General features: G+C 42.1%; 1 pseudogene; it reads right to left on the reverse strand.

The window, feature by feature from the left end:
• Positions 1-1,264: 1,264 nt before the first annotated feature.
• On the reverse strand, positions 1,265-7,967 carry LOC131162788 (uncharacterized; annotated as a pseudogene).
• Between the last annotated feature and the right edge of the window lie 4,095 nt (positions 7,968-12,062).

A 12,062-nucleotide genomic window follows, 5' to 3' on the forward strand; every position in this document is an offset into this window, starting at 1 on the left:
TTACCCTATTCTTGGGATAATGAAAAAGGTTTTTTTTTTTTTTTTTTTTTTGAGAAATATCCAACCATGTAATTGGAACATCCCTTTGCTATATCAAAAGATCATATATGCAAGATGACTAGTTTACCAGACTTAAATGTCAGTTCAAAGGAAAAACTTTATACCAGTATTCAAAAATTTGAAGCACATGAATGTTAAGTTGTCAAGCTTAATTCCCCTTTGACTGATTTTTTTCTTTTTCGTCGATGACCCCAAACATTTCTCCCTCCTTTCGCCTTATTCTGTTGCGAACCCCTATAATTCTCAAGTTAAACTATTGCCTCAGGTTCAATTCATGTTTTGATCTCAAGATGGTCTTTAAGACTCGGGACGAAACGTAGGCTTGGGGATATAGGTTTTCTGAAGAAGAGGGAAACTATGGCTCAAAAATCCCAACCCATAATGACATTCTTTGCCCCAGTTTAAGTTGAGGCACTTTGTTTTGGCTTTGACCGAACTTGTCTTTTGAACAAGCTGCCTACGTACCTTTTCAGGATCAGGTCATTACGTAGTTCAGACTCAATCATTGAGTCTGACAAATCATTAGAAACAACAATGTATACCAATCTGGTCAGGTCTTTTATTTGGACTGTAATATAGGCTACGGGTACGGGTTAAAGAAAGAAAGAGTTAAATAAGGCTCAAAATCAGCACTTTCATTAAGGGTAACTTGGTCAAAGATCACATGCGTAGTATGTCCCTTATTTTCTTTCTCTTTTCTTCTTTTTTCCATTTGCTTTTGTTGCTCTCTTTTGTTTTTCTCTTTCATGAAGGGATTCGGTCATTTTTGTTTGGACTTCATTTGGGACTAATCCTTTGAAATTGCCCCAGTGTGGGGTGTGATCTTTTGACGGGTTAATCAAAAATTGAATTTTCCAGGCTCAAGAAGGGCTTGCAAGGGATCTCTTTTTGTTTCTTTTGAGTAGCAGAAAGATGGCCTGCCATCATTTCGAGTAGCCAATTGTTGTCTCATATGACTTGCCAGACCCTAAAGGACCCATACCCAGGTCAAATTTTGTAAACTGACTTTGGAAAAAATACTGGTTTATCATTTAGGCTCAATTTGGTTATCAAATGGTAAATCGTTATTTGGCTTTTTTATAGGAAAGCAGATCGGCCAACGATGGCCATCTATCATTTGATCAAAACATGAATAATGAACAGTCATTAGATTTATGAAGCAAATCGTTATTTCATTGAATTTCCTTGAGAGTTTACAGGGTTTCTAAGAAAAATATTTCTTTACCGCGTCTGAGTTTGTGGGGTGCACCAGATCGGCTCCATCCATGTCTGATAATAATAAGGCACCTCCTGAAAATGCTTTCTTTACCACATACGGCCCTTCATAATTTGGGGTCCACTTACCTCGGGGGTCATTATGAATTGGTAAAATCTTTTTCAAAACTAGATCTCCTTCTTGAAACCGTCGAATACGCACTTTCTTGTTAAAAGTTCTCATCATTCTCCTTTGGTATAACTGCCCATGAACTATAGCTGTCAATCTTTTTTCTTCAATCAGATTCAACTAGTCATATCTAGATTGCACCCATTCTGCTTCGGTTAACTCTGCTTCTTTTAATACTCGTAACGATGGAATCTCAACTTCTATCGGAATTACGGCCTCCATTCCGTATACCAAAGAGAAAGGGGTAGCCCCTGTAGATGTTCGAACAGTGGTTCGATAGGCCAATAAAGCGAAAGGTAACTTCTCATGCCAATTTCTATAGGTCTCCGTCATTTTTTCCAAGATGCTCTTGATGTTCTTATTGGCTGCTTCCACTGCTCCATTCATTTGAGGTCGATAGGGGGCTGAATTATGATGCTTGACCTTGAACTGACTGCATAATTTTGTCATGACCTCGTTGTTCAAGTTTTTAGCATTGTCTGATATTATCCTTTCTGGGATCCCATACCTGCAAATTAATTCTCTCCTGATAAAACGATTGATTACATTTTGAGTGACATTAGAGTATGATGCTGCTTCTACCCATTTTGTGAAGTAGTCAATGGCCACGAAAATGAATCGATGCCCATTACTGGCCTTCGGGGTTATTGGTCCGATCACATCCATGCCCCATGCTGAGAAAGGCCAAGGTGCAGATAAAACCTGGAGTTGAGTGGGTGGGACTTGTATGCGATCTCCATAGATTTGACACTTATGGCACCTTCGAACATACTCTATGCAATCCCGTTCCATGGTTATCCAATAGTATCCACTCCTTAGGATTTTTCGGGCCAACGAGTGTCCTCCCGCATGGGTCCCACAAACGCCGTCGTGTACTTCCTGTATGATTTGTCTGGCCTTTTGCAACTCCACGCACCGTAGGAGGGTCATATCATGGTTCCTTTTATACAATATCTCCCCATCTAAGAAGAATCCCATAGCTAGCCTCCGAATTGTCTTTCGGTCATTATTAGAGGCTCCTATGGGATACTCCTTCCATTGAATGTATGTTTTGATATCATGAAACCATGGCTTCCCATCGGCTTCTTCCGTCATTATACAATATGCAGGTTCCCTATGCATCCTTATTCGAATGGGTTCAATCTCTATTCCGGCTTCAACCTTAAATAAAGCCGCCAATGTTGCTAGCGCATCAGGGATTAAGTTACTCTCTCTCGGTAAATGCGAAAAACTGATGGCATTGAATTCCTGCATCATTTCCTGAATGAACTCCTGGTATGGTATTAATTTGGAATCCCAGGTTTCCCACTTTCCAGTCAACTGATAAATTACCAAAGCGGAATCTCCTTTTACAATCAATTTTTTAATGCCTCGGTCAATAGCCGCCTGTAAGCCCAATACGCACACTTCATACTCTGCTATATTATTGGTACACGGAAAGGTGAGTTTGGCTGTGACTGGGTAATATTTACCCTCTGGTGATATGAGTATAGCCCCTATTCCATGCCCCCATACGTTGGTTGCCCCATCAAATAGCATCATCCACCCAACATTACCTTCCTTTTCTTGATCAATTGAATCAATATCTTGATCCGGGAAGTCAAACTCCATGGATTGGTAATCATTAACGGCCCTATCAGCCAAATATTCTGCTATAATGCTCCCTTTGATGGCTTTTCTCGTCACATATGTAATATCATATTCAGTCAACAGCATTTGCCAACGAGCCATCCGTCCTGTTACTGCAGGTTTCTCAAAAACATACTTAATCGGATCCATTTTAGAAATCAGCCATGTTGTGTAATACAGCGTGTATTGCCTTAATCTACTAACCACCCACACCAAAGCGCAACACGTCTTCTCCAGGTTAGAGTACCTAGATTCGTATTCCGTGAACTTTTTGCTTAAATAATAGATGGCGTGCTCCTTTCTTCCAGACTCATCGTGTTGTCCTAACACACACCGCATGGAATTCTCTGATACTACTAAGTACAATATAAGAGGCCTTCCAGGTACAGGGGGAACCAAAACTGGAGGGTTCAATAGATATTCTTTTATTTTCTCAAATGCTTTCTGACATTCTTCACTCCATTTTTCGGGGTTATCCTTCTTCAGCAGCTTAAATATGGGCTCACAAGTAGCAGTCAACTGAGATATAAATCGAGCTATGTAGTTCAATTGGCCTAGGAAGCTCCTGACTTCTTTTTCGGTTTTGGGACTAGGCATTTCTCGAATAGCTTTTATTTTATCTGGGTCTACTTCAATCCCTTTTTCACTTACAATAAATCCCAACAATTTTCCTGAAGAAGCTCCGAATGTACATTTTTCTGGATTTAATTTCAGTTGACATTTTCGTAGCCTTTTAAATAGCTTCCTTAAGTTCATCACATGGCTATACTCATCTCGGGACTTAACAATCATGTCATCCACATATACTTCTATCTCCTTATGCATCAAGTCATGGAATAATGCTACCATGGCTCTCTGATAGGTTGCCCCTGCATTCTTTAAACCAAAGGGCATAACCTTGTAGCAAAAGGTCCCCCATAAGGTGATAAACGTGGTCTTCTCTTTATCTTCTGGGGCCATCTTAATTTGATTATATCCAGAAAACCCATCCATGAATGAAAACAGGGCATGTCCCGCTGTATTGTCTACCAGCACATCTATGTGTGGAAGTGGGAAATTATCTTTAGGGCTAACTTTATTCAAGTCTCGATAGTCAACACAGACTCTCACTTTTCCATTTTTCTTCATTATTGGAACTACATTGGCCATCCACTCTGGATATTTGGCTACTTCTAAAAAACCAGCCTCAAACTGCTTCTGCACCTCTTCTTTTATTTTGATCAACATATCTGGGCGCATTCTCCTCAGTTTCTATTTTACTGGTTTGCTATCTGGGTAAATGGGTATTTTATGTGTTACTAAGTCCGTATCCAAACCCGGCATGTCTTGATATGACCACGCGAAAACATCTTGGTATTCCTTCAGAAGGTTTATCATTTCGCATCTTTCTTTTCCTCCCAACAGTGCCCCGATTTTTTCTTCTTTTGGTTCCTCATTAGTCCCCAAATTTATTGTGACCGTGGGGTCACTACTGGTTAAAGTCGGTTTTTCATCTGATTTCAACATTCTTTGCATTTCAGGTGATAAGTCAGTCTCCTCTTCTATTTCAGCTTCTAGGATTAAGTTTTCAAAGTTAACATCAATTTCTGGCTCTTGAATACTGGTATGATTATTTTCCCTATCCCTGCATAAAACAAAGGTAAACAATTCTTTGACAAATGACCCAATGATGCAATAAATGCGAAAGAAATGCATACTGGTTTTATTGATGAAAAAGACAAACGGTCCGAGGCAATAATGTCCACGGATTACAAAAAGAAAGCAAAATGAGCAAAAGCCATTACATGAAGTGAATTGGGTAATCAAAAGATGTCCAGTTCTGACTTTCTGCTCCTGTCAATGGGTAGATCCATCTACTTGAGTCATTCATGTGGTCCCCTGATTCCAAGGCCAATATGCTCATTTGTTTCATTTCTTCCTCAAGAGTGACTTGATTGCCCTTTCGAAAGGTCTGATTCATTGGCGGGACTTCTATCCCCCACTTGGTACTTACTCTTCCTGTGCGCCTCTCGATTCGGATTATTCTTTTCTCTTCTGCCTTCTTCTTATGGTCAGCTAAAGTAGGAGTATATCCGATGCCGTATCTCTCATTCACGCCTTCTGGTAACAATGGCATTGCGATGCCCTGAAGATACTTCCCCAACCCTTTTCCTGGGCAAAACCCTGATTTAATCATTTCAGTAGCCACCATACGCGTGGAAGAAGAGATCCGAGGTTGAGGGATAAAAGATCCCTCCATTATAGTAATGACGTTGATGATCTCAAATGCTCGGAATGAATCTTCGTGGGCTTCTTCAGCTGCTTCCACATAGGGAGTGGAAGAAGGTTTAGTAACCATTATATCGGTTTCCCCATAAACACATACCAGTTTATCCCCTACCACAAATTTCACTCGCTGATGCAAAGAGGAGGGAACTGCCCCAGTATTATGTATCCAAGGCCTTCCCAAGAGACAACTGTATGAAGGTGTAATATCCATGACTTGAAAAGTGATATCGAAGGTTACGGGTCCAATCTGAATAGGGATGTCAAGCGACCCTACGGACTCTCTTCGTGTTCCATCGAAGGCACGCACCACCAAATTGTTGGGTGTCACATAAGAAGGATCAATGGGTAACCTCTGCAGTGCAGTCATTGGCATAACATTGAGGGATGACCCATTATCTATCAAGACTCGAGACATCATATGATCCTTACATTTGGTGGATATATGCAGCGCCTTGTTGTGCCCCTGGCCTTCTGGCGGAATTTCTTCATCAGTAAAAGTGATGTAGTTGGAGGCCGCCAGACTTCCGATCACATGATTGAATTTATCAACGCTGATATCCTGGGGAATGTAAGCTTGATTTAGGACTTTAAGTAACACCTCCCGATGGGTCTCTGAATTTAGTAGAAGTGACAAAACAGATATGTGAGCCGGCATTTTCTTTAGTTGGTCCACAATGTTGTACTCGCTATGCTTTATTATCTTCAGGAATTCTTCAGCCTCTCCATTAGATATTGGACTTTTCATTGCCCTGTCTGGTTCCCCTGCATTCTGTCGATTTATTTTAGAAGAATCTGGCATATACACCCTACCACTTCGAGTTATCCCTTTCACCCCTGCTATATTGCTGGTGCTTCCTTCGACATACGCTTCACATTCATATTTCCAGGGTACTGCTTGGTTATTCTTGTATGGGAATGGCCTGGGAGTAGAGATCAACAAGCGAGCTGGCGCTTCCAGTGTGGGAAGAGCCTTGTTCATGGTAGGTATGAATGGTTGATTAGTGCACTGATGATATACCGGCCTGTTTTCCCCAATGACTGCAATCTCTCCACTTTTGCGGGTACAACCAATCTCTATAAACTTGTTATCCACCATCTTTTGCAAAAACATTCTAAAAGTTACACACTCTTTCACAGATCATCCTTCTTTACTCTGACATAAACAAAGTGCATTAGTGGGGCAAATAGCCTCTTGCCCTATCCGACCTGCCGCAATAAGTTCATTGAACACCCAATCTAAAGACATTTGTTCAAAATCCACCTCATTCGTCCCTTCTTCTATCATTCCGACATTGTTACCCCCATGATTGGGCAAAGGGTTCCCTTGAATTCCGGGTTGTTTATCATCAAATGCTAGCCATCCAGCTTCTCTTAGTGTTTGAACCTTATTTTTGAATGCCCAACAACGTTCAATAGTGTGCCCGGGAGTGTTAGCGTGATATGCACACTTGGCTTCGGGGTCATACCATTGTGGAAAAGGTGCCGTAACGACCGTTCCAGGAATGACTGAAACTAAGTTCCTCTCCATCAATTGTGGGAATAATTCTGAGTATGTCATTGGAATAGGATCTATCCTTCTCATATTTCTCTGGATGCCTCTATCATGAGTTCGCATATTCGGTTAAGCGGCCATGGCCCCGGAAGGAACAACTTGGGGTCTACCTCCCGTATGAACTGTCTGATTGACAGAAGGCTCAAAAACAAAATTCCTTCTAGCCCCTGGGCCATGCTCTCTTTGATATTGTTGTCTTTGAACCATCTGAACCTCTTCTTCCTTCTTCTTGCTTGTCCATTTCTTGCCTAGACCAGTCTCTGCACTGATACTTTTAGTTCTTCCGACTTTGATGGCCGTCTCAATCCTCTCTCCAGTAGAAACGATGTCCATGAAATCATGGGGGGTTGCCCCTAGGAGATGCCCGAAGTAAGGATCTTTCAACGTATTCACAAATAGGGAAATAGCCTCCCTGTCTTCCACCGGAGGATTGACTTGGACAGACATGTCCCTCCACCTGTATGCATATTCTCTAAATGTTTCGGTGGGCTTCATTTGCATACTCTGCAAGGTCATACGATCGGGTGCCATTTCTATAACATGGCGGTATTGAGCTATGAAAGAATTAGCCAAGTCTTTCCATGTGCGGATCCGAGCTCGATCTTGTTGAATATACCACCTGATGGCTGCCCCTGTCAAGCTATCTTGAAAGCAATGCATCATTAGTCTCTCATTATCGGAATGTGCAGCCATTTTTTGGAAATACAGGCATAGGTGAGTTCGAGGACAATTAGTTCCATTAAATTTTTCAAAATCTGGTACTTTGAATTTCGGTGGTAGGGTGACCTTTGGTACAAGACACAGATCATTGGGATCTACAGAGTCGAATGTATTGGATCCCTCAATAGCTTTCAGTCGTTCCTCTAGTACATCGTATCGACGTTCAGTTTCAGATCTGTTTACCCCCAAATCAGAAGCTACTAATGGGGGAGTCCCCACTACTGGAAACCCCTGTGCTGGTATATTGGGGATGAACGGGGGTATACTTGGCATTGAACCCTCCATGACGCCAGGAAGTGGAACTGACGTTTGTCCATGTACTGGGGTAAACCCTGGAGGATGAGTAGGATCCATATCTGTCTCCGGATCATTCTACACTGCTTTTCCTTTGTTCGTCAATAATTCCAGGATCTTGCTCATTTTTTCATTCAATTCTTCTTGTCCTTGCTCTATGCCCAGGACTCTACCTTCCAATTGTTCACTCATTTCTTTTGCCCTTCTCCTGGTATTGTATTGATGCGTGACAGTCTCAATGTTGCTTGCTCAGACGGATTCTGTGGCTAGGCACTGCAAACCAAAACTTTCCCTTTTTAGAATCGTGAATGCATAGGTATGCATGCATGAAATGCAATGGTCTTTTCAAGACAAGTGTAAATTTCACAAATATGAAACATATGTATGCAACCTAATGTACTCCAATCAAGGTTCATGGAAGAGATCATCATCTTTGTAGAAAATAAAATCCGCTTTTCATTAATAGTATCCTTTCATACAATAACAAATCTAATCAAATATCAAAATCTGCTCATGATTGCACAATCTCTGCATTTTGCTGTGTCGTCTTTCTATGCAAAGCCCGAAACTTGGCCTCCCAGTAGCCTGCTTTCATTATGCACGGCTCCATCTTTTCTAGTACTTGATTATACTTGCTCCTCTGCTCATCCCCCTGCCTCTCCAATTCTTGTATGTAGAGCGATTTCTTTTTGACTTCGGTATGGGCATCTTCTAACATTCGAGATTTCTGTTCAAGTGCTGCTTGAAGTCTTCGTCTTTCCTTCCTTAGAGCCACGACCTCTTCTTCTGATTGTATGTGCCGAATCCTCTGTCGCTTGATTTCCTTGCGATAGACAGAGACTAGAGCCTCCTTTTGCTGATTCCCCACTTATGCTCTTGCATCTCCCTTTTCTACTGGGCATGGATCCCCTTGTGGCTTCAATTGTATGCACGCGCTTGGTGATTTAACATGCTCAATAACAACTTCTGGGATTCTTTTGAGTCGGGGGTTTACTCGGTTTTCCAACCATACTTCATAATTTCCTTGGACTGTGGTAATTCCATCACCTGGACCTATTAGGTGCACATGTTTCCAAGCCACCATGAACTTTCTAATTTGATCTTGAGTGTCTCCTACTTCGTATGCGAAGTCCGAGTCGGCTAATCTGTGAGTCATAGGCACAAACTGAGACGCTCCCACTTGCCTTCTTGCCAACAAAGGAGCATATGCTATTCCTCCCCATGGACCTAATAACGAGACCCACGGGAAGTTTCCACATCGATACATCATGTTGGAATGGTTCATCCATGGCGCTTGCCAAACTAATCCCAACTCCCTCAGTTTATGTAATTTTTCATTCCAGTTAGCCTTGCTCCTTTGAATATTCTGCTGAGCCTCTTCGAACTCGGCTAAGGGGATTCGAAGAGCTGAAAAGGTGTTACGATACCCCCCTTGGTTACTTGGCAGGTGACTGGCAAACCAAACATAGAGTAATGATACGCAACATTTTAGTCGCTCCTGACCCTTGCTCCTGCATTTGTTAAGAGATCGAAAGGTTTCTGCCAAAATCCCAGGAACCGGATTAGCCCCATTTTTTACTTGCGCCACGAAAGAAATAGTAGATCTATCAATGGTCCCTAGTTCTTTGGGAAATATAATTAGGCCATATATGGCCAGTGCGAACAAATGTATCTGAACCTCTTCACCTTTCTCCTCTTCCAACAACTCCTTCAAGCATTTCCAAGTGATCCTTTCGCTTTCCCCTGCCGTTCGTTGAATCTTGACCCCAGCAAGGTTATACAACTCCCGTGCTAAGGAAATCCTGGAATCAGGCACAGAAGTGCGGTTAGGGGGATCGCCGTGTCATCAATGCAGAGCGATAAGTACGCTTCAAGTGGTAGGAACTCATGTCGTTCCATCTATGCTCAAACATGGGGACGGAGGAGGCCAGAACGGCCACCAATGCCTTCACCAGCTGAAGATGCACCGTTAGGTGTAACAGGAAAACCGATATGGCCATATAACTGGTGAGAAGTCCAAACGGCGTTGCGGGTCCAATCCTTCCAGATAGTGTGTGTAGTCCTCCCGGGAGGGGAGACCGAGTAGATACGCACACTTTGGCGTAATCCACGGTTGATGCTGCATTCAAGCGTCTCCCCACTCTTTGTTGTTTCGAAGAGAACTGGACTACGACGCAGGTTCCTGATAAACAAAGTGTCCTCCATAACTGATCTGAGCGCGTCCAGAAACCTTGGGAAAGTAATGGGATCCGATAGGGGATGCAAGAGGTGGAGCAACAGGGCATAGAATGCAAGCAGAAACGTAGAGTGACTACCAACTTATCGGAGATGAGTGGGGCCCGGCATGTTGTATGCAATGGAGCAAGGATGCATGATTATGAGATATGTGAATGCATAGGAGTGAAGGCATGACATGGGAATGCGAGTAGTATGTTATTCATGGGAGTACTAGGGCGAAAAGATATACAAATAGGATATAACATGTAATGCACCTTTGTGCTGAAATTATTCATGAAAGCATGGATGCAAAGTACCTAACGAGCAGCTAGGAAAAGGTCCACTAATGAAATTTCCAAGATTACGACAATCCTGGAGGGCCCACAATTGCATTCAATTCTGCTCGTCAAATCATTCTTTTTGGTGGACGGAAGGGTCCTGTAACCCTCGATGCTAGGAAGGGGGCAAGATGATCTTGAGGGGGGGGGTTGACCCTAGTTATCAACCCACTAATTGGTTCAATATGGGCTTGTGGACTGCAAGTGGCACGGGGGCCTCAATAGATAAAATTGGGCTTCAGATAATTGCATGATGGGCAGCCCTAGGGGTGAAAAGGAGTATGGGGGCGGAGATGGGGAGAAAATATTGCCCAGATTTTTAGGGTAATAGGGCCAAAGACCCGGGTGGAAAACGGGGTTGACCCCTTTTGGAAAATTGGGGCTGGGCCAATTGGGGGTGTGGGTGAGGAAAAGGGGGGGGCCATACGGGTTTTTTCTCAAAAAATTGGGCCCGAATAGGGTTGAAAAGGGGGAGGCCGACCCATATGGGAAAAGAGTTTTGGGCCAGTGGTCAGGTTGAAAGGAGAGGGCCTGGGGCTCAGACGGACGGTGTCTGAATACTAGCTAAGTAGGAAAATAAGGCCGAATGGGATGGCATGCTAATAATACAAGTATCCCCAACATATATACACACACGAGGCATGGAGAAGGATTGTGGCTCCTGTCCCAACCTAGGGTAGGTACACCTATATAGGGTTGTTCATGCTCGATCCTAGTTTAAGGGAAAACTATGGACAAGTAACGTGTGGGTAGCTCTATTCTATTGACAAAAGGTGCCCAATTTTGAATTTCAGCCTCCCCCACCATGGGTTCCGACACAACTCGCATTGAGTCGGGTGGTTCGCTGGTCCCATCAGCTAAGCTACGAAGGGACAAATGCTATTCCCCCGATCTAATCTTAAGCAGGTAAAGCTCTGTATGGCGTGAAGTGTGTGAATTCAATTTTAATTTAATCCCACTATCCCACATTTATTCACATGCATAACATATAGAAACAAGATAGCTACCATTAATAATTATATATATATAGATATATATATATATATTTCAAAAAATAAGGAAACACCATATATGCAATTAATATGTTTATTCACAAAAAATTTTGAAACAAAAGAACTAAGGAAACAAAATTTTACGATTAATATACCAAATATCTCTAATTATGACACTTAGTCAAAATATCTTACAATTAATATGCGTTAATTCAACTATTTGGAAACAAATATTTTTACAATCAATGTTCACAAATTAAAAAACAAAATATTTTTAATTAAGTAAGGTATTTGTAATTTATGGAAGCAAATATTTACAATTAATCAGGTTTATTTACGAATTACTATATTTTACAACAAGGAGTAATTAAAAGATTTATTAAATTTAAACTTGGGACAATTTTCAATTAATTAATGGCTCGACTCTCTAAGTCCCCAGCGGAGTCGCCAGGCTGTCGCGACGTCCCGGGAGCGCGTGTGCCCTGGGCGGCGAGATTTAAAATCAATTTAATATTTTCATGGAAAAACATGGATATCGGAGTCGCCACTAACCTTTAGTGCGGTTAGAACACATGATTACTACCCCGTTAGGGATAGAATCGGTCTAC

Source organism: Malania oleifera, chromosome 8 (genome assembly GCF_029873635.1).
Source record: "Malania oleifera isolate guangnan ecotype guangnan chromosome 8, ASM2987363v1, whole genome shotgun sequence".
Taxonomy (NCBI): Eukaryota; Viridiplantae; Streptophyta; class Magnoliopsida; order Santalales; family Ximeniaceae; genus Malania; species Malania oleifera.